Here is a 24,797-nt window from a genome sequence, read left to right as displayed (position 1 = left end):
GATCCTTTTGTAATCTTATTGCACAAAAGTCACCAAGACTTTGCCAATGAAATTACAAACTTCTCTATTTGCGATTGTTACAAGACAATTCCATAGATGTGAAGTCTCACATTCAAAGTACATTCCTTTGAACATCCTTCTTGCATAAAAGTTTCTAATCTAGACATAGATTCTCGATATCCAACTCCCAATATGGAAACATTTCCATATTTTCCATACGACAACTCATTATTAATATAGTCATATATAATCATAATAATGTCATTATGGTCCATTTGTTACTATACTTCCAACTGCCCACAATCGACTAATCCTTAGCGAACCTTAGATTGCCGTTGACAATTTTTTAATTATTTTAGTCAAACCGGTTCTAGTCCCTTTTCCCTATTAATGCCCTAAGCATTTGGAAAGTTGTAGAACGGTCGAATATTACACCATATGCAATCGATCCTATACCCGAAGCATATGGGACACGATTCATAATGAAAAACGTGATACTTTACCAGTTCCTTGCTATAATATTGCCATATATAGAATCCTTTTAAGTTGAATCTTTTCAACGTAACGTCCGTATATGTTTTTTTTTACTAAATTAGATTAAAAATTCTTGATCCAAGCTTTTAGATTTCGAAACGAAGTATAATATTCTCTCGTTTAATTATAGCAAAACAATTATTCAATCTTTGCAAATTGAAACTTTGTTTTCTATAATAAATATTGCTAACTTGAAACACTGAAAATAATAATCATGCTCCCACTAACATGATAATGATCACCACACCAGCATAACACTTATGCTTCCACTAGCTTTGACACATATTTAGAAAACAGTTGGACTTCTTGAAATCAATACTTATTGACTTCCAAAGTTCATATTTCTAATACGATATGCTTCGATAAGCCTTTATCTATGCTTCTCAAACTCATACAACTTTCCTTAGAAAGCTCATATGTGTGTCTAAACAATTTAAGTACTTATAGCAATAGGTCTTCAATGTTTAAACTAATTGCCAAATCTCACAATTCGAAGTATGAAGAGGGATGCCGTAATCATAATCAAAATTGAGAATGCAGTTTACATAACAACTAACTCCTTAAAATCTTCCTAGTGAAAGCGTTTCCTCACAATCATTTTCATGAAGGAGAGAAACCTTATGACACTTAGATTTTATGGTGTATGTGTTTATATCCATGTGAATTTGTCATAACCATAATCGTAAGACAAGGTTTAAGACAAATCCAAACTCTTATGGACTGAACTTGTTTATTCTTGATTTCTTGCCATCAAGGGTCCCACCATTGCTTCCAAGTTATTTAGCATCTCACCTATACTAGTCAATGTACTTTCATTGAACAAGGTGCTTGCCTTTATACAGTCTATTGAGAACTCGTAGAACTCATATGCATAAGTAACTTTATTGGAATGACATAGAAATAAGATTTTGTCAACACGATAGGTTATAAACGTCAAGTCGTGTGCTAGTGTTTAATAATAAGTTTACTCTTGATTATTTCTTGAAACATTTCAAGATCATTTAGATGTAACACCCGTAGATCAGGGCTAGTCAATTTAGAGACAAGGAACATCAACAATGGCTTTTTGATAGAAGATTATTTAGGAGGATTAGTCTTAACTAAGTTGTAGTATATGTTACAAGGATTCCGTACATATAAAGAACGTTGAAATTCGAGTCATAACGAATAAGTTATGACCTGTCGAAGTTTCGCGACAGAACCGACACGACACAGCGCGACGTAAAAGGTGAATTTACGTTAGAGCGATATTTAGCCTTAGTGATCTAAACAAAAGTTGTAGAGTATAGTCTCACCTATGCGTGGATATAAAGAACGTAAAAAATGAAGCTCGTATGAAGAAGATATGAATATCTGAAGTTTTTTAATAATTAAAAGATATTTATAAAATTATAAATTCGGATAATATCCGAAGCCATGACACGTCCGATCATATCCACCCGGTATGCCCAGCGTACCAGGAATACGCCCAGTGTACTCCGGTATTTTGTGGTCTGAGAGAGGGCCACGTAGCCCCACTGAGACTTCGCCACCTGGCAGCCCCATCCGAACCACGCCCCATGTAGATCTTCGTATGCCCACCATACGCATGAAAGAGGCGTTACGCCCCGCTTACATGGAAGTTACGCCCAACGTAACCCAATGACCAACAACCTATAAATAGAAGACGAGGGCTGCCGATCTTGTATGCTAATTTTCACTTCTCTCCTCTTTTTCGTTCTTCTTCTAGGCAATTTAAACCCCCGAAGCCCCAATATCAATCTCGACACCCGAAGCAAGTCCTGAAGCCCCGAAGATCCCGAGAAATATAGTTCTCGAGCCAAAACTCTGTCCACGTGAAGCCCGGTTTTGGAGAAAACATACCGGTTTCAGCGAAGAATATTAGATTAAGAGACGATGTACTGTCAGATCATCGTCTTATCATGTGAGTGTATAGTCCCTTTCATAAACACGATTTTAGTAGAATTATTGTTTGAATGTATTAAGTTTATGTTTTGGGTGAGTGTGTAGTTACTCTTTTCTAACACATAAATATGAAGTATTTGCTATGAAATACGTGCTATGTGTTTATATATTGTTGCTTATTTAAGATGAGTGCAGAATGGATGTTTGTATAGTTTTAAATGAGTTAAATTGTATATGTATTTTATATCCACAAATATGTTGGGTAGAGCATGGGAAGATGAGATAGTTGGTGGGTGATAAAAGATGAGTTGGATAATGAGATCAATAGGTTAGTTTTAGATCCGAGAGTATGGATCAGGTAAAGAGATAAACTTGTTATTAGTCCGGGAGTACGGATTAAGACTAAGTTAATTGTCCCTAGTCTGGGAGTATGGATTGGGCACAATTATTGATCTGGGAGTATGTATCAGATCAGGAGATTAGTTTTAGATCCGAGAGTATGGATCAGGTGAAGAGATTAGTTTTAGATCCGGGAGTATGGATCAGGTGAAGAGGTTAGTTTTAGATCTGTGAGTAGGGATCAGGTAAAGAGGAAGGTTTTAGATACAAGAGTTTAGATCGTGTCGTTGTGAGGATCGATGGGGTGGGATAAGAGTTGCTTTTATATGGTGAAATTATATAAGTTTGTGAGTTCTAATATATATATATATATATATATATATATATATATATATATATATATATATAAATAACATTTTGGGATGAAAACCATATATGCTCACCAGGCTCTCAAGCCTGACCCACTCAGTTTTCTTTGTATTACAGATTATGGCACGAGTGCATAAGTTGGCTGACATAACGAGAGATTTTGGATTATAGTCCAGTAGTTATGAATAATTGTTGTAAGGTCTATTTTGTGTTTATGCTTTTAGTCTGTATTGAACATGACATCCCAAGATTTTGTTATATAATGAAAATACATTTCTTTAAAGAAATGCTTTGATAAATTCTTATCATATTTTGTTTTGGGAACAAATTCTCCAACTATTTTCTGTAAAAGATTACTCTGATTTTAAAAACAAAACATAAACAAATCGGTCTTTTCTGGCCGTGAAATTGGGGATGTCACAGTTGGTATCGGAGCATTAATTTAAGTGAACTAGGAATTTGTAGGATTTTTAGATTGAAACTTAGAATGGTATGTGATGATTGTGAGATGAGTGTCTACCATATTTTAGACACGAGAACTTGTATATTTTAGGAAAGATGCCTAAAATGCTTTTATGTGCTAAATGTTATATGTTTTCCATATATGAAATTGTTTGTTCGGATCTATGGTCTATTGCCGACCAGATCTGGAAACCTTGTGTGTTTAGGATTCTAAGAGTACGACTACCGTATTGGAACTAACATTTAAAATTTCGGAGTGATAAGGATGATTTAATCATCTATCATGATTGAGGATCTGAATTCACCATATTCGGTGTGTAGATCAAAAATGGTAAGAACCAGAAGTGGAGTTGGAAACGGGAACGAAGACAGGAATCAACCACCTGTGATTGAGCGAGCACCTGTTGTAGCAGCAGCACCTGAGAAAATAACAATGGCTAGTGTACAATTGATGATTCAGACGATGTTGGATCGTCAAATGAATGAAACTAGACGTCATCTTCGGCAGAATCGTGAAGAACTTTCAATGCTGATTGAACAGCCCGAGTTGAATGAAGGGCATTCGGAAGGAGGTAACTTCAGTGGGATTGTTGGTCAAGCCAACCCACCGTTGGTCAGACAAAACAAACAAGAGGGAGGAATTGATGGACTTGGATGCAAGTACAAAGAATTTTTGACTTGAAAACCATCGACCTTCACTGGAAAAGAGGATCCAATTGGAGTGATGGATTAGATATTAGAAATGGAGCTTGCGTTCATGATGTGTAATTGCAGACGCAAGTTGCAGACCATGTTCGGAGTACCTCAGTTTAGAGGTGACGATGTTTGTTGGTGGAACACTATGGGGAAGACCCTAAGCCCTAATGAGCCACTACAAATGACTTGGGCATAGTTCTTGGTGCAATTTAAGCGCAAGTTTTGCTCGACCCAAAATCTGCTAGAGTTGGAGAACAAGTTTCTAACATCGACAAAAGGAAGCATGTTAGTTGATGAATACACTAATGCCTTCACAGACAAGATGGAGTTTGTTTTGCGCATCATCCCAGATGAACTGACTAAAGTTGACCAGTACGCAAAGGGACTCCCATGGGAGTATGCGGTGTCAGTGCGTCAGGCACTTACTCTGGAGGCAGCTATCTGGGCTGCCAAGTCTGTTGAAGATATGATTAGGTGAAGAACCGCCAGAAAGGTTGAAGTTGGCGAGAAAAGAAAGTTTGAAGGATCCTCAAGGTCCGATGAGAAGATAAATTTTCGAAGTCTGGTTCTAAGAAGTTCAAAGAAGAAGCACAATGGTGTGATAAGTGCAAGAGGAAGCACATTGGGAGATGCTCTAAAGAAACGACCTATTTCAAATGCAGGAAGACTGGTCATTATGCTAGGGAATGCACAAACAAAATAGAAGCTTGATTTAAGTGTGGTGAAGAAGGACACTTCAAGCAAAACTGCCCAAGAAGGGAAGAGATTACAAAGCCAAATGTGCTGCCAAAGCCAAAGGCAAGAGAATTTTAAATGATCCTTGATGAAGCAGATGACAACGCGAGGAATCAAGGATGAGGATTTTATATCCAAAGATATAGAGCATAGTCTTACCTACGTGTGGATATAAAGAGCATAAAAAACGGAGCTCGTATGAGGAAGATATGAATTTCTGAAGTTTTTAAATAATTAAAAGATATTTATAAAGTTATAAATTCGGATAATATCTAAAGCCATGAAACGTTCGATACGATCCACCCGGTACGCCCAACATACCAGGAGTACGCCCAGCGTACTCCGGTCTTGTGTGGTCCGAGAGACGGCCACGTAGCCCTATCGAGACTTCGCCGCCTGGCAGCCCCATTCGATCTACGCCCCACGTAGATATTCGTACGCCCAGCGTTCGCATGAAAGAGGTGTTACGCACCGCGTACATGGAAGTTATGCCCAACGTAACCCGATGACCAGCAGCCTATAAATAGAAGACGAGGTTTGCCGATCTTGTTTGCTAATTTTCACTTCTCTCCCCTTTTTCTTTCTTCTTCTTGGCAATTTATATCCCCGAAGCCCCGATATCAATCCCGACACCCGAAGCAAGTCCCAAAGCCCGGAAGATCCCGAGAAATATACTTTTCGAGCCGAAACTCTACCCGCGTGAAGCCCGGTTTTGGAGAAAACATCTCGATTTCAGCGAAGAATATTATTTTAAGAGACGAGGTGCTGTCAAATCATTGTCTTATCAAGTGAGTGTATAGTCCCATTCATAAACATGATTTTAATACAAGTATTGTTTGAATGTATTAAGTATATGTTTTGGGTGATTGTGTAGTCACTCTCTTTTAACACATAAATATGAAGTATTTGCTATGAAATACGTGCTATGTGTTTATATATTGTTGTTTATTTAAGATGAGTGTGGAATGGACGTTTTATATAGTTTTAAATTAGTTAAACTGTATATGTATTTTATATCTACAAATATGTTTGGTAGAACATGGGTATATGAGATAGTTGGTGGATGATAAAAGATGAGAATGAGATCAAGAGGTTAGTTTTAGATCCGGGAGTATGGATCAGGTAAAGAGATAAATTTGTTATTAGTCCGGGAGTATGGATTAAGACTAAGTTAATTGTCCGTACTCCGGGAGTATGGATTGGGCACAGTTATTGATCCAGGAGTATGGATCAGATCAGGAAATTAGTTTTAGATCCGGGAGTATGGATCAGGTGAAGAGATTAGTTTTAGATCCGGGAGTATGGATCAGGTGAAGAGATTAGTTTTAGATCCATGAGTAGGGATCAGGTAAAGAGAAAGGTTTTAGATACAAGAGTTTAGATTGTGTCGTTGTGAGGATCGATGGGTTAGGATAAGAGTTGCTTTTATATGGTGAAATTATATAAGTTTGTGAGTTCTAATATATATATATATATATATATATATATATATATATATATATATATATATATATATATATATATATATATATATATATATATATATATATGACATAACATTGTGGGATGAAAACCTTATATGCTCACCAGGCTCTCAAGCCTGACCCACTCAGTTTTCTTTGTATTACAGGTTATGGAACGAGAGCATAAGTTGGCTGGCATAACGAGAGATTTTAGATTATAGGCCACTAGTTATGAATAACTGTTGTAAGGTCTATTTTGTTCTATTTATGCTTTTAGTCTGTATTAACATGACATCCCGAGATTTTGTTATATAATGAAAATACATTTCTTTAAAGAAATGCTTTGATAAATTCTTATCATATTTTGTTTTGGGAATAAATTCCGCAACTGTTTTCTGTAAAAGATTACTCTGATTTTAAAAACAAAGCATAAACAAATCGGTCTTTTCTAGCTGTGAAATTGGGGATGTCACATTTGACTCCCACTGACCTCTTAACAAATAAGATTCTCTTGTCAAGAAACATTTCTTGACAAACAAATATTCAAGAGTTAGCGCGGATTCTCATCAAGACAAACCACTACACACAATTGGTCTTAGTTGGTCTTTGTCATATCCAAGACATCACAACTTACCAATTTCAAACGTGCAAGAGTCAGAAAACATTTTTCTACTTCACATTTGATGAGTGTGGTAGAACTTTTTAAGATGTGTCACCCACGTCACAATCTTGGAGTATGACTCTAACACTTGATTTTGGAAAGAAGTATGACTTATCCTTTTTTATTTAACTATTTCAACAATTTCCGATTCCTCTTCTTAGCCATACTAGCGCACTAAGGTGTCATTAGAGGATCAATTGTGATATGGTTCTTAATCATTAAGACGATCATAAAACATGATACTAAAGTACTCTCCCTTCTTTCCAGATTGGAGAAACCTTTTATCTTTCTGCCTAATTGATTCTTCTTATTTGTTCTGCTATTATTGAGAATTTTCAGTAATTCAGAATTATACTTAATCTTGTAAGAATAAGCATAATTACTAGACTTTTAGTAAATCATGACGAATATTTTATCGTTCTTTATGGTGGACTTGACCAGTGCACAACATTGTGTATGAGCTATCCTAGTCCTTCACTTGACTCTTTGTCAAGGAATTAGTCTTAATTTTCCAAATATGAAGGTTCTCATTCATCATACAATACAAGTTGTATGATTCCAAGTTTCTGTCCAATTGAAACTCAGGTGACAAGAATCTTTCCTTATTTGGTAAATTCTCTACATTGCCACAAATAAGATAACTAAGAATCACATCCATTTCAACAATGCTAAAATAGAAATAAACATCAATGTTCATTCATGCCATTGCAAGGAAATATAAATAAGACTAAAAAACAAAATTTATTTTATTTATAAAAAGTGCGGAAAAACTTGTCCTTGCAATTCAAATGAAAACTATGCTATTACATATTCTTAAGCAATCTATCATAACTCTAAAAGTAGTAGCTCCAAAAATCCGATCATTGAATCATGTGATCGAAATCTATTTATTCGCGATCAGACTCAGCTCACTTCTTCCTTTAAGCTTCTTCTATTTTCTTCGATCCTACAAAACACCAAATGTAATCTTATCACATCATGTATTTAGAATCTCCAAATAGGAACTTAATAGAGTTAGATAGTGGATTTTACCTGAAGAAGAGTCATACATCTTGACTCTCCCATCTCTTAGATCTCTCAAGTAGTTAGGGCAACTTCGTAACTAATGCCCCCTCTTTTGGCAGTAGAAACATATGGATTCTTCTGGAATTGTACACGGGACTATCCCAGACTCAGACTTTCTCTTGCATAGAGAAAACTTTTCTGGACTTCCAATGTTGCCATTGCCCACAGAAGGTTGGCATATTGATTTACCAGACAAATTTGCTCGACCAGTGCGCCAAATCATCGTTGATTCAGCAGCAATAAGCAAATAAGTCAGATCAATGAGGGTTACGTCGTGGTCCATCACATAGTACTCTCTAATGAACTTACTCTATGATTCGGGAAGTGACTGAAAAACCAAGTCAACAACCAACTTCCTTGAGACGTCGACACCCAACATTCCCAATCTATCAATATGCAACTTCATATCTAAGACATGAGCACATACAAACTTTCCATCTTTGTGTCTTTTTGCCAATAGGGCTTGAGTGATCTTGAATTTTTCAAGTCTTCGAACACGTTGGTCAGGGAGAATTATTGGAGGAGGTGGAGGAAGTGCAGCATGATTTCCATTACCACAATCCAATCGTGGAACATTATCTTCAAGTGGAAAACTTTTTCCAACGGATTCAGGAAGACCATAGTTGTCAGACTTTGACATCTACAAAATGGGAGAAAATTCAAGTTAGTTGATTGAGTCCTTAATAAAACACCCAAATGAGATATTAAGGCTAGGACCCTTCACAATATTCTACATTTTTGGAAGAGGGATTCCGTAATCTAAATTGCAGAACATTTGAAGGTAGGTAAATGACGATTTACCAATTTCCACCATGAAAAACGAAAATTGAAAATTTAAGTTTTAAAAGAATTGAAACTCCTAGATCTTTTGAGATTCATTGAACTTTTCAATGGCATGTTTAAATCTCGAGTGTTCCCTTTGTTTGTGACTAGGATGCCGAGGATCACAAACAAGTTTGTGGATAACCATGCAAATATACATGGTTCCCCCTAATGTTACAGTCACCTAATCGACGTGCCAGTTAACGACACACGCTCCATTGATCTATGACAAACATCGAATCACCCTTTGCCACCTTTGCTTAAAGCCCAATTAGTGTTCCGGTTAACCACACACGCTCCACTAACGTCTTAGCAAGGGTACAAAGTGTAATATCATGGAATAGCATCGACTCCACATTTTTCCTAAAGTAACTAAGATTTGGGAATTTATAAAACTGTTTAGTTACTTCATACTTCATTATACTTATAATGGAAGGTTACGTCATATCCTACCCGTTCGGCTAACGACCCTCCACTAGTCAAGAGTGCGGTGGATAAAAGTAGATACCAATTCAATCACCATTTAATAGGCAATTTCCTTAAACACTCCTTATTGATCAACTTCGTGAATGAGGCCTACTAACGGTAAGACTGACCTTTTACTCATACATATATAATATTAGACTTTAAATTTCATATATAGTTAAAGGTGTATTTTACACTTTTAAAATACTAAGTGGTATAAGTTAATAAAATTATACTATAAATTTAATTAAATACAAACCATATTATTATCGATTTATTAACTCTCTTTTAATTATACATTTAATTAACTTAATAAAACCATAAGGTGCAATTTGAACTTTTCAAACAACTAGGGTTTTAGAATTTAACATTTAAAAATTAAACTTTTAATCAAAAATTTAAATTCCAAAACTTGAGGACAAGGTTTGAAACTTTTCAAAACATTAGGGTTTATAATTTAAACATTTCAAAATTAAACTTTTTAATCAAAAAGTTTAAATTCAAACACTTGAGGGCAAGTTTTGAAACTTTTCAAAACTATCTAGATCAAATTATAAATAATTTAATTAATCAAATAATTGGTAATTATCTAAATTTGACATGATTCAATGTTATGGGGTAATGCCCGCAGATCCGGGCTAGTCAATTTAGAGACAATAAGAATCAAAAAATGAGTTTTTGATGGACAATTCTTTAGAAGGGTTAATCTTAACCAAGTTTAATTATATGTTACAAAGGTTGCGTACATATAAAGAACGCCGAAATCCGAGTTATAACGAAGAAGTTATGACCCGTCGAACTTTTTCGGCAAAACCGGCACGACACCGGGAGACGTAAATATTGAATTTATGATAGAGAACTTTTTAGCCTTAGTAATCTAAACAAAAGTCGTAGAACGCCCAAATCTGACTTCGTATGAGGAAGTTATGATTTTACTAAGATTTAGCATAACAGTGCATAACCAGAAAATTCGAATTTTAGATTGGTTGATTTTCAGCCAAAATAATCTAAACAAGAAATGAAGATATTGTTAATAGGAGTTAAACGATAAAAAGATAGTAAAAAATGGAGCTCGTATGCGAACAATATGGACGAAGCTTGGTCCTTACTCTTCGAGCGCGATAAATTAGATATAGTTTTGTAAATTTGAGGTAGAATGAGAATTAGCTGACGGCATCTAAATGAAAGTTGTAGTACTCATAAATACCAACGTGTGGATATAAAGAACGTCAAAAATGGAGTTCGTATGAACGAGTTACAAATTATAATAGCATACTTACATATTAAAATAAAGTATAAATCATATATACATACACACATATATACAAATGTATATATCATTAGAAAGGTATCGACGATGCGGTTATTAAAAGACTAGTGTTGAGTACTTTTGACATTAGTTTAGTACAAATATCGTTAAATCTATTTAAAATAGTATTATAAAGGGGTGTTTAGTCGTTTATATAACTATAAGGTCATTAAGTAATTATGGAGGGTAGTTTTTGTAAATTCAATTACTATAAATAAGAGGCTTGGGCTCTCATATTTCTTGCACCATTCTTTTGATTCAAGAGTCTTTCTCTTCTTATCTCCCGAGCATTTCGGTCACTCGTGATTCGACTTCTCTTTCTGTAGTTTTAGTATAGTAAGGTGAGCGCTGAAGCGCTGCACGAATCTTTCTTAGAAAGATTCAGCGACAAAGTGCTGCCCCTGCAGAGCCCGACTCCTAGCTAAAACCCCCTTGTAAGTAAGTTATGCTTACCCTATTTTAATATAGCTTATATTTAAATTTAGTATTGTTATTATAAACTTATAATAAATATTTAAGCTATTATTATATAAGTGTATTTATAATATCTTTTTAACTACACGCGGTACGTGGAATCCGGTTTACAAGCCGCATAGGGTTGTTGGATTTCAGAAGTGCTATATGCCAAAATGGTCCTGCCCTCCGATGTTTTATGTTTGACCCCTGTCTGTACATAGTGGTTGAAAAGTATGGTTTAAACGTTTATATAATAATAATAATAATAAGACTAATAATTAGTGACGGTAAATATTAGACTAAAATCTAGTGGTAATACTACTAGGTTTCATCAAAGGAAATTATTTTAAAGTAATCGAAGCGTTTTCCGAGTACCGAGTCACCACCCTATCAAGTGAGTGCAGGGTCTCTTTCATCTTTCACATAGATATGAAGTATTTTATATAAATTACGTGCTATGTGTGCATATTATCTGAATGCTTGCTGTCTATGATTGATGAATGATTTTATACATGTTTTAAATGATTTAAATATATATTTATTTTATATCTACAAATATGTTGGGATCAAGCCTGGGTAGATGAAATAGTTGGTGTGTGATGAAATAAAATGATGAGAGATAGGTGATGATAGGAAGGTGATGATAATTAGGTGATGGATTGGTGATGATGAATCGGTGATGTAGGATGAAAGATACTATAACCTTGTCCATCAATTTGGAGATGTAGTCATCTAACAGAGTATAGATGGCGACCACGAACTATTATACACAACCCCATGGAAACAACGGCATGCTCACAACCTATAGGTGATGAATTACGAGTCCAGGAGATGTTGTAACTACGTATTCATGTGATGATACTCTAACCCTTACTATGAATTACGAGTTTAGGCGATGTTGTAACTACGTATTCATGCGATGATACTCCAACCTTTACTACATGCGTATCGAGGGAGTAATCCCCGAACCATTATTGTCTGTGTGAGGTAGGCAATGATCCGTAGGAATAGTCCATAGCAACGAACATATAAGGAAATGAGATGCAAAGAGATGAGAGGTAAATACGATATAGGAGATGAACCTTATGGTAATACTCTAGAGAATATCAAATGAAGAAAATGAGGATGGGTAATCAGGTTAATTGTTTGACATGTATTATGTGAAGAAATAAGTTAATTATATTATTGTGGGTTGAAAACCCTATGTACTCACCAGGTTTCCCAACCTGACCCACTCAGTTTATTTGTATCACAGGTGTCGATAAGAAGTTACATTACACTGAGAGATTAAGGAGATGTAAATCAGTAATGATAATGAATGTAAGTTCTGTTTATGCTTATGTTTTTGTATTGATGATGAAATCCCAATGTTTTAATATAAATAAAAAAAATAAATTTCTTCGGAAATGCTTTGATAATGTATTTATCATGTTTTTCTTTGAACAAATTCCGCAACATTTTTATAAAAAGGGTACTCTGATTTTTATAAAGTATAAACATAATCGGTCTTTTCTGGCCGTCAAAATGGGGATGTCACAGTTGGTATCAGAGCATTAGTTTAAGCGAACTAGAAATAAGGATTTATTTCTAGACTTAAACTTAGAATGCTAAGCGATGATCGTGAGGAGTGTGTCTAATATATTTTAGGAAGTACGCCTGAATAGATATAAGCACTAGCTTAATTAGCGAAGATGCCTAGGATGCTTTTGCCTAAGATGCTTTTACGCGCTTAATAATCTGTGATGCTTTATGCTATCGTTTGGTCGGATCTATGGTCTGTTGCCAACCGGATCTGGAAATTTTATGTGTTCAGATTTCTAAACGTTTAATTACGATATTAGAACTGGCATATAATTTTTCGAGGTAATAAGGAGGAATATGCGTCTAAACCTTCCTCTGTCTTTATACTCGTCTCGATACACCAAATGACTGCTTTGGTGTGTTGAACATCATGGTGAAGACTCGTAGTGAATTGAGTAAATGGAGGAAATGAGAAGGCTTATGATACTGAATGGTACGTATCGGAAGATATTGTAAGAGTGATATCTTGACTTTAGAATGCCTCTAATAAATAATACGTCTAGTATGGGAGAACTTTACTTTCGATTAGCAGAAAGAAAGATTTTTTGTATAATCCATGAAGTTATCCCATCATCTGATATTTCCATCACCAAGCGAGTTGAAACAGAATTGATGATCGAAGATACGCTTGGTAGAAGTCCTAGTAGAGTCTAGAGAAAATTATATGATTGTTTGGACACATTTGTATGTGTTAAAATTGTTTTTGTGATAATAACTTGGAGAACTACAAGATAATACTTGGGACGAGTATGGATAGGTGTGAAAGGTAGTAGAGGCCTATACTACCGGAAGCACATGACTCACGCTTGGATCAGGGAAAGTCACAAGGTTACCAAGAAGCTAGTAATTGATACCATTTTATTCAAATATGTCATTACCATCATTTTGGTAATAACTAAGAAGATGATTGTTATTCCGACCCGAGTGGTCATATCGAATTGAGTTCGACTACGATGAGTATGTTAGGTGGTTTAGAGAACCAAGTTTGATGTAGCATCTGACTTAAGCCGGAAGATTGAAATAAAAGATAATCAAAGAGATCGGTAGAGGTATCGCGATAGTTGTTTGTAGCTAGAAATGTTACCTTTAAGATGATATTAGAACATGAAGGAAAGTATAGCTTGTTCTGGAAGACTCTAAGAGACCTGAGTCTAAGCATTGCAACATACAATGATAGGTCATTAGAATATGACACATCGTTCCATTGTAGTAATAAAAGAACTTATCTTAAGTTCGTATCCAGTGAGGATTGAGATTGTGACTTGAAGGTCATAATTTGGAGTCTAACGTGAGATAGGGAGCAAGTGCAAGATCAAGCACCGCCTGCAGTCAAGGCGTCCAAGAGTTAGATACTCATTCGAAAAAACAAGGAAGTTATGATTATTACCTAGGATGAAGAGATAACTTGTGGAATCATTATACTGCCTTGTTTCGTTGATGATTTCGGGACGTAATCATCCTAAGGGGGAGATAATTGTAATGCCCGCAGATCCGGGCTAGTCAATTTAGAGACAATAAGCATCAAAAATGAGTTTTTTGATGGAAAATTCTTTAGAAGGATTAATCTTATCCAAGTTGTATTATACGTTACAAGGGTTCCGTACATATAAAGAACGCTGAAATCCGAGTTATAACGAAGAAGTTATGACCCGTCGAAGTTTTTCAGCAAAACCGACACGGCACCGGTAGACGTAAATAGTGAATTTACGATAGAGCACTTTTTAGCCTTAGTAATCTAAACAAAAGTAGTAGAATATGTAAAAATGAGAGTGTCCATAAAAAGAACGCCCAAATCTGACTTCGTATGATGAATTTATAATTTTTCTAAGATTTAGCATAACAATGCACAACCCGGAAATTCGAATTTTAGATCGGTCGATTTTCAGCCAAAATAATCTAAACGAGAAATGAAGATATCGTTAATAGGAGTTAAACGATAAAAAGACAATAAAAAATGGAGCTCGTATGCGAAAGATATGGACGAAGCTTGGTCCCTACTCTTCGAGCGCGATAAATTCGATACAATTTTGTAAATCTGAAGTAGAATGAGAATTAGCTGACGGTGTTTAAATGAAAGCTGTAGTACTCGTAAATACGAACGCGTGGATATATAGAACGTCAAATATGGAGTTCGTATGAACGACTTACAAATTATAATAGCATATTTACGTATTAAAATAAAGTATTAATCATATATACGTACACATATATATACAAATGTATATATCATTAGAAAGGTATCGACGATGCGGTTATTATAAGACTAGTGTTGAGTACTTTTGACATTAGTTTGGTACAAATATCGTTAAATCTATTTAAAATAGTATTATGAATGGGTGTTTAGTCGTTTATATAACTATAAGGTCATTAAGTAATTATGGAGGGTAGTTTTTGTAAATTCAATTACTATAAAAAAGATGATTGGGCTCTCATATTTCTTGCACCATTCTCTTGATTCAAAAGTCTTTCTCTTCTTATCCCCCGAGCATTTCGGCCCCTCATGATTCGACTTCTCTTTCTATAGTTTTAGTATAGTAAGGTGAGCGCTGAAGCGCTGCACGAATCTTTCTTAGAAAGATTCAGCAACAAAGTGCTGGCCCTGCAGAGCCCGACTCCTAGCTAAAACCCCCTTGTAAGTAAGTTATGCTTACCCTATAAACTTATAATAAATATTTGAGCTATTATTATATCAGAGTCGTTATAATATCTTTTTAACTACTCGCGGTACGGGGAATCTGGTTTACAATGCCGCATAGGGTTGTTGGATTTCAGAAGTGCTATATGCCAAAATGGTCCTGCCCTCCGGTGTTTTATGCCTGGCCCCTGTCTGTGCATAGTGGTTGAAAAGAATTGTTTAAACGCTTATATAATAATAATAATAATAATAATAATAATAATAATAATAATAATAATAATAATAATAATAATAATAATAATAATAATAATAATTAGTCACAGTAAATATTAGACTAAAATCTAGTGGTAATAATACTAGGTTTCATCGAAGGAAATTATTTTTAAGTAAACGAAGTGTTGTTCGAGTACCGAGTCACCATCTTATCAAGGAAATACAGGGTCCGTTTCATCTTACACATAGATATGAAATATTTTATAGAAATTACGTGCTATGTGTGCATATTATCTGAATACGTGCTGTCTATGATGGATGAATGATTTTATGCATGTTTTAAATGATTTAAATATATATATTTATTTATATCTACAAATATGTTGGTATAAAACATGGGTAGATGAAATAGTTGGTGTGTGATGAAATAAAATGATTGTAGATAGGTGATGATAATTAGGAGATTGATAGGTGATGATGAATCGGTGATGTAGGATGAAAGATACTATAACCTTGTCTGGCAATTTAGAGATGTAGTCATCTACCAGCGTATAGATGGCGACACAGACTATTATAGACAACCCCGTGGAAACACCAGTAGGATCACAACCTGTAGGTGATGAATCACGAGTTCAGGCGATGTTGTAACTACGTATTCATGTGATGATACTCTAACCCTTACTATGAATTACGAGTTCAGGCGATGTTGTAACTATGTATTCATGCGATGATACTCCAGCCCTTACTAGGTGTGTATCGAGGGAGTAATCTCCGAACCATTATTGTCTGTGTGATGTAGGCGATGATCCATAGGAAAAGTCCGTAGGAACGAACATATAAGGAAATGAGATGCAAAGAGATGAGAGGTAAATACGATATAGGAGATGAACCTTATGGTAATACTCTAGGGAATATCAAATGAAGAAAATGAGGATGGGTAATCGGGTTAATTGTTTGACATGTATTATGTGAAGAAATAAGTTAATTATATTATTGTGGGTTGAAAACTCTATGTACTCACCAGGTTTCCCAACCTGACCCACTCAGTTTATTTGTATCACAGGTGTCGAAATGAAGTTACATTACACTGAGAGATTAAGGATATGTAAATCAGTAATGATAATGAATGTAAGTTCTGTTTATGCATATGTTTTTATATTGACGATGACATCCCAATGTTTTAAAATAAATAAAAAATACATTTCTTCGGAAATGCTTTGATAACGTATTTATCATGTTTTTTTGGGAACAAATTCTGCAACATTTATATAAAAAGGGTACTCTGATTTTTATAAAGCATAAAGATAATCGGTCTTTTCTGGCCGTGAAAATGGGGATGTCACATATGGCAAGATAATCCAATCAAATAATTCAAATAAATCAAGTTTATCATGTAAGGCAGTGATTATCTAATTAATTGACAATTATCTTCTATTTTGGAAAGGATAATCACTCCAAATTAATAAAAATCAGATTTTATCAATAAAAAACGTTTATGGTAATTATCCTAAGCCAAAATAGGTCAAGATCCCGCAAAAACAACAATCAGACGTACAAACTCGTCGAGTAAGGGATGGACTGCAAAAACAACAATCGGACCTACAAACTCGGCGAGTCAGGGATGGACTCGTCGAGTTCACATTGAACTCGGCGAGTTTACCTATGAACTCGGCGAGTTCAGGCTCCAGAAAGCAGTTTTTCACGATTTTCAGCTTGAACAATTATGTAAAGCATCAAATACATCAAACAAAAAGCCTAGGCTTTGATACCACTGATGGGTTATGAGCACTACATCAATCCTATGGTGTACATGCAAACCCTAAAGCTTTGGATCCAGTTTGTCTGATGAACATGCAATAATCATCCAAAACTCATAAACCCTAGATCTAGCATACAATAATCCAATTAACATATGAATAAGGGTTTAGATCTTAACTTGATTGGTATATAGCAATAACTATCTCAATCCTTCTTGTAATTGACTTCTGAAAGCTTAATGCCTCAAATGTTGCACCTTTAATGGAGTCACAAACACCATATGCAATAGGATGAACATGGAGTGACGGAGGAGGCACCAAAAACGTCCTAGAACCCTTAGGGATTACTTCCACACGTTTTTGGGGCATTAGGGGTTCCTTATATAGTTAGGCTATTAGGGTTTTTCAACCAGGAAACCCTAATCTGACTGCTTAGGCCCTAAGCTGCCCATGGACTCCCTCCTTATAGGCCTTGGACGAATTCTAATGGGTTTCCCCATAGATTTTGTCCACTCCAACTTCTATGGAGTCCATTAGCCTAATATTAACCTATCACACAATTGACAGCTCTAGTCCCCTTTATTTGGTTAATGTCTTTTAGACACAAAATTAATTCCTATTAATTCTTGACTAATATTAATTAAACAATATGATTCTCTTTTAATATATTATTCATATAATATATTCATAAATCATAATTAATCCTTTTTCTCCTTAATTCATCTTATTAGTTGCTATGGTGAAGGCAACCCAAAAGGACCATGCTGACAATCGGGTCAAGTACATACCAAAATAGTTATGGGCTCAGATACCTAATCCAACAAATAAACCATAATAACCTCTCTCTCTCTCTCTCTGTCTCTCTCTCTCTCTCTCTCTCTCTCTCTCTCTCCTTAAATCATCATGTCGAGTTATTTTGGTGAAGGCAATCCAAAAGGACCATGCACAACCGGGTCAAGTACATACCAAATATATTTACGGGCTTAGACAATATTCTAATAGGTTTATGGTGCCGAGTGGTCATATATTGTGTCTCGTGAAGCCAACGAGTGGTGACTGGACTGGCGGTTTCGGGTTCCTTCTCCAACATGGAGGGAGTTGCTTGAAACAGTGTTCATAAAGGATATCGATGCTGCTACCTCTGTCGACTCGGGCTCGCCAGGTCTTCTACTGTATGACCGTGGTGGGGATTACGATTAGATCTATTGGGTCCCAGTCGGGCACTTGCAGGTCTAATAGTAAGAAACTGATGTTTACAGTGCCTCTAGGAGGGATTGCATCATGTTTGACCACCCATTGGTACTTGTCTTGATCCTTGGGTCTCGTTATTCTGAAAATCTATTCTTTTATGATTGGTTGTTTTCCCGCTTCCGTATGAGTTTTCTCATCTCTTTGGTTAGTTTCGAACTTCAACCCAAGGGTCCTTGCTATTTCTGTTAGTTCTCCTTTCAATTTCTTGTCTGCTACTTCTCTTTTGAGTATCGCGCATTCTCTGGCTTCTTGTGTTTTTCTTTTGTGGTATTCATAATATTTGCTTTTTCCTTCAACATCTATTGTGGGGTTTTTTCTACGGCATGTACTTCCGACCTGTGGCTCCTTGGATCGTCTTAGACGAACATGCAGAATCTACAGGTGGAATGACTCGAATGTTTGCTCTGTTTGTCATGGTTCCCGTCGTTGCGCTTGTTATGGTTATGGTAGGTGTAGGAGTTTGTTGATTCTTGTTTGAGGTAGGCGTTCTCTACAGCCTTTAAATTTTCTTGTTTGTGGTCTTCTCCTTCGATCTGTCAGAGGTATTTTCCGACCCTGTATTTTAAATCGTCTGTAGATTTTGGTACCGTGCCTTGCATTTTTCATGACAGGGGTCCTGGGAGTAGCCCCTGGGTGAAGGCACCTGTGACTAAGAATTCTTCATGGTCTGGGACGCTTAAAGTTGCTAAGGTAAACCAGTCATAATATGCTCGGATAGACTCTCCCTCCTTTTTCCTGCATGTCATGATCGAGTTGGCATCTCCTTTGACTTTTATCAACTGCATGAAATTGTGGAGGAATAGATCTCTCAATTGTTCGAATCCATAGATTCTTTTGGTCATAATGCCTTGAACCACTTGTTGTCATTTCCTGATAGTGTGACCGGGAAGTAGGTGTAGGTAAACCTCTTGTCCATTCGGAGCGATGTCATCGTCAATTCGTAAGTGTCTATGTGTTCATCGGGATCTGTTGTGCCTTTGTATTTTGGGATATTTGGGATCATTATGGAATGTGGTATTTTGTATTGCAGGAATGAAGTGCCTGTGAATCACAACAAGGAAAATGAAATTTTCAGTCGTCGTCTGGGAGGTGGTCCTGGAACGAGGCTCCGATGATTAAGTCAGTGTGGGTCTGAGAGGGTGAAAAGTGTAAAGAGAGAGTTGAATGGTTCTTTTTTTCTGGCCCCTTCTCTTGTTGGAGAAGGGTTCCTTTTATACTTGCGGATAGGGGGAACAGATCCCCAAAATTATTTTCTACCTTTTGAGTTTTGGCAGGGGCTGGTAACTTTTGATTGGAGTATGGTGTTCCATGAGTGGTTGTTCGCTATTGGTGCAGACTCAGCCAAAATCGGCGTCCAGAGCACTACACATGTCGCTCTGGGGAACTCTTGATACTGTTTTGTCTTCAACGTTAGCCATGGCGCTTGGGCACCAAGGAATGGATACGGGATCTCGAAGGCGAGGGCAAAGGCCTGGCGCTAGTCACACATTAATCCTTAGCCGATACGTCTGTTGACCTAGTGATTCCATTATCTTTGGCGGATTCCCGGTGGGATACGTCAACACCCCCGAGTCCAACATGATTCTGGCTTGCCTTCCGGCCTACAACTCAATTCTAGCTTACTCCCAAGCCCACAACATAAGTCTCGCTTGCCCCTCGGGCTCACAACTTACGTTTTCTTGCTCCCAGGTTTGTTAGCTCCTGCACAAAGTAGCATTGCCTCTACCCTACCCGTGACATCCCCATTTTCACGGACAGAAAAGACCGATTTTTTTTATGCTTTGTTTGAAAATCAGAGTAACATTTGAAATAAAAGTGTTGCGGAATTTGTCCCAAAACAAAATATGATAAAGATTTATCAAAAGCATTTCCAAGGAAATGTATTTCATTAAAAGACTTGGGATGTCATGTTCGATACAGATCAAAAGCATAAACAGTACAATATAAGCGTTACTACATTATTTCGTATCTACATGCCTATATCCATAATCCCTCATCCAAAACATCACATCTATGCTCATGTGCCACTACCTGTAATACAAGAAACTGAGTGGGTCAGGCTGGGGAGCCTGGTGAGCACATAGGGTTTTCAACCCACAATAAATAAGTTTATTAATTTCATCAATCAACAATAACATGATTACTCGTTCCCGTTATCCTCACTTTACATCCCTAAACACCTATCATAAGGGACCTAGCCTAAGGATTATCATCGGAATGGACACTACTACTAAGGGGATTCCTCAGCAATAAATGTCCTAAAGGCAACCATGTGGGGGATGGAGTACACCGGTGAACACATCGTTCACAAACACCTACAGGTTCCGAGCCTGCTAGTGTTCCACTGGACTGTCTAGAAGAGTCCGTCGTCGTCATCCATACTCCGCTAGATGACAGAATCAACAACATCAACATCGAGGCCTCTCTTCATTTTATCACACATCACCTATTACATCTACCCATGTTTTACACCAACATTTTCGTAGATATAAAATACATATATAGTTTAAATCTTTGAAAACATGTATAATAATGTTCATCCAGCATAGATAGCAAGTATATGCACACATACCACGTAATTTATATAAAATACTTCATATCTATGTGTAAGCTGAAAGTGACTATGCACTCACCTGAAAGGTGGTGACTCAGCACTCGGACAGCGCTTCGATACTCTCAAAACAATTTTCCTTCGATAAAACCTAGTACCAATACCACTAGAGTTTAGTTTAACGATAACCGCGACAAATTAATAGTCTGACTATTATTATTATTATTATTATATAAGCGTTAATAACACTGAATATAACTCCTAATAATAGCCCAAATAATTATTTTAAGAACCTAATAACATTCCTATAATTATTTGAAAACTATATTAAAAATTGTGTTAGCGTAGCTCACTTACAGCGGATTTTAAAGAAAACTGGAACTTTATTTGGAGCAGCGTTTCGAAACCGAAAGACACTTTTTCTAGGGACTCCGGGAGCCTCGGGGCTTCCTTCGGGAGCTAGGGGTTTATCTAGGGTTTAGGGGACTCAAAAGGGGCTAGAGAGAGAAGGTTCTTAGAGAGAGAGTGGAATTTGGAGTGAAAAATGAGACTGCCTTCGGCCCCCTTTTATAGCTGCGAGGCCTCGGACGTACGCTGGGCGTAGTCCTCGGCTACGCGGGGTGTATTTCGGATAAGGCTGCCACCTCGGACCAGCTGTCTTGCACTCCAGAAGAAGATAAGGCGAGGGTACGCGGGCCGTACTGCCTTCGGACGCTGGGCGTAATGCGAGGTGACGTGTCCTTCATCCGAAGCGAGCCGTGATCAGCAAGCGACGGTTAGGATTGAGCCACGTCATCGATCGAGCAACAGATTTCGTAAATTGCATTCTCGACTTCTAAAAATCATAACTTTCGCATACGAGCTCCGTTTTCGACGTTCTTTATATCCACGCGAAGGCGAGAACGTAGTCTACAACTTTCGTTTAGACTCCATCGGCTAATTTTGACTTTATTTTAAAAGTTATATTATTAACAGGCCGGGACAGGATTGGTCCGTTAAATTCTCATAACTTCTAAATCCTATGTCCGTTTTCACCCATCTTTTTCTCTTTACGCTACTCTTAACGAGATCTTCGATTCTCATTCAGGTCGTGTTGGATAAAAATCACTCGATCTGATACTCGAATTTCGGGCTGTAAACTGTTAATCCGAAACATCGAAAAATCATAACTTCTTCATACGAAGTCAGATTTGGGCGTTCTTTTTATCGACGCTCTTAGTTTAACAGATTCTACGACTTTCATTTAGATCAATAAGCCTAAATCTAGCTCTATCGTAATTTCGCTATTTACGCTTCCCGATATCGTGCCGATTCCGTCGCGAAACTTCAACGAGTCATAACTTCTTCGTTATAACTCGGATTTCGGCGTTCTTTATATCCCCAAAATCCTTGTTTTGACCACTAAAACTTTATATATAGATATTAGGCTTATCTCACACTTTAATGTTCTACGCTTATTTTTATTCTTTATTAATTATACATTTTTAATTAAATAATAAGCACATAAATACACATAATTCACATAATACTAATATTTCATATTTATTACTTCAAAATGAGTTACAATAGTTGACCTAGACTATTACATTGTCAAAAATGCTTAGCCCTAAAACCCGGGCGTTACAATTCTCTCGCCCTTAGGATGATTCCGTCCCGGAATCATGCATCAGCAAACTGATGTGGATAGCGACTCATCATGTCATCCTCTGTTTCCCAAGTGAGATTCGGCCCATTCGAATGTTTCCATTGGACTATCACTAAGTCGACCATCTTGGGTCGTAACTTCTTAGTCTTACGGTCAACAATTGCTTCAGGCTCTTCGATCAGCCTTTTTTTCTCATCCATCCTTAATTCTGAGATTGGAATTATGTCGGGAACATCTCCTGTGAATTTCCTCAAATAACACACATGGAAGGTGTTATGAATACCATTGAGTTCTTCAGGCAATTCCAGTTTGTAAGCTTGGTTCCCAATCTTCTGAAGAACTTTGAATGGTCCAATAAACCTTGGACTCAACTTTCCTCGTTGCCCAAATCGTATAAGTCCCTTCCATGGTGAGACTTTTAGCAAAACCGAATCCCCAACTTCGAAGGTTATCGGTCGTCTTTTCTTGTCAGCATAGCTCTTCTGACGATCCTGGGCTGCTAACATTCTTTCCCTAATCGCCTTGAACTTTTCAACAGTCTCATGGACTATCTCGGGGCCCATAAACTGCTTTTCTCCAGCTTCAAGCCAACAAGACGGCGTACGACACTTCTGTCCATACAAGGCTTGATAAGGTGCCATCTTGACGCTCGAGTGGAAACTGTTGTTGTAGGAAAATTCTACCAGAGGTAGGTGCTCGTCCCAGTTCCCTTGGAACTCAAGGGTACATGCTCTCAACATATCTTCCAGTGTTTGAATCGTTCTTTCGCTCTGACTATCAGTTTGCGGATGGGAAGCAGTACTCAAACACAACTTTGTACCCAACTCCTCTTATAGACTCCTCCAAAATCTCGACGTGAAACGACTATCACGATCTGATACAATTGTAAGAGGAACACCATGAAGTCTTACAATTTCCTTCACGTAAGCATTTGCGAGCTTATCCATAGACCATTTCTTGTTGGCTGCTATGAAGTTGCACTCTTGGTGAAACGATCCACGACTACCCAAATCATGTCATGTCCGTTCTTCGTCTTGGGCAGTTTAGTCACAAAATCCATGGTGATGTCTTCCTGTTTACCCATGGGTACAGGTAAAGGTTCTAAACTCCCATATGGTTTCTGATGTTGTGCCTTAACTCTTGCACAAGTCACGCACTCGGCCACCTACTTCTCAATAGTCTCATGGACTATCTTGGGGCCCATAAACTGCTTTTCTACAGCTTCAAGCCAACAAGACGGTGTACGACACTTCTGTCCATACAAGGCTTGATAAGGTGCCATCTTGACGCTTGAGTGGAAACTGTTGTTGTAGGAAAATTCTACCAGAGGTAGGTGCTCGTCCCAGTTCCCTTGGAACTCAAGGGTACATGCTCTCAACATATCTTCCAGTGTTTGAATCGTTCTTTCGCTCTGACCATCAGTTTGCGGATGGGAAGCAGTACTCAAACACAACTTTGTACCCAACTCCTCTTATAGACTCCTCCAAAATCTCGACGTGAAACGACTATCACGATCTGATACAATTGTAAGAGGAACACCATGAAGTCTTACAATTTCCTTCACGTAAGCATTTGCGAGCTTATCCATAGACCATTTCTTGTTGGCTGCTATGAAGTTGCACTCTTGGTGAAACGATCCACGACTACCCAAATCATGTCATGTCCGTTCTTCATCTTGGGCAGTTTAGTCACAAAATCCATGGTGATGTCTTCCTATTTACCCATGGGTACAGGTAAAGGTTCTAAACTCCCATATGGTTTCTAATGTTGTGCCTTAACTCTTGCACAAGTCACGCACTCGGCCACCTACTTCGCAACATCGAGCTTCATCGTCAGCCACCAGTAGTAGGGTTTTAGGTCCCTATACATTTTAGTGCTACCGG

The sequence above is a fragment of the Lactuca serriola genome, chromosome 3 (genome assembly GCF_051521515.1).
Source record: "Lactuca serriola cultivar US96UC23 chromosome 3, Lser_US96UC23_V15, whole genome shotgun sequence".
NCBI classification, from domain to species: Eukaryota; Viridiplantae; Streptophyta; class Magnoliopsida; order Asterales; family Asteraceae; genus Lactuca; species Lactuca serriola.
This window is presented reverse-complemented; position numbering follows the sequence as displayed.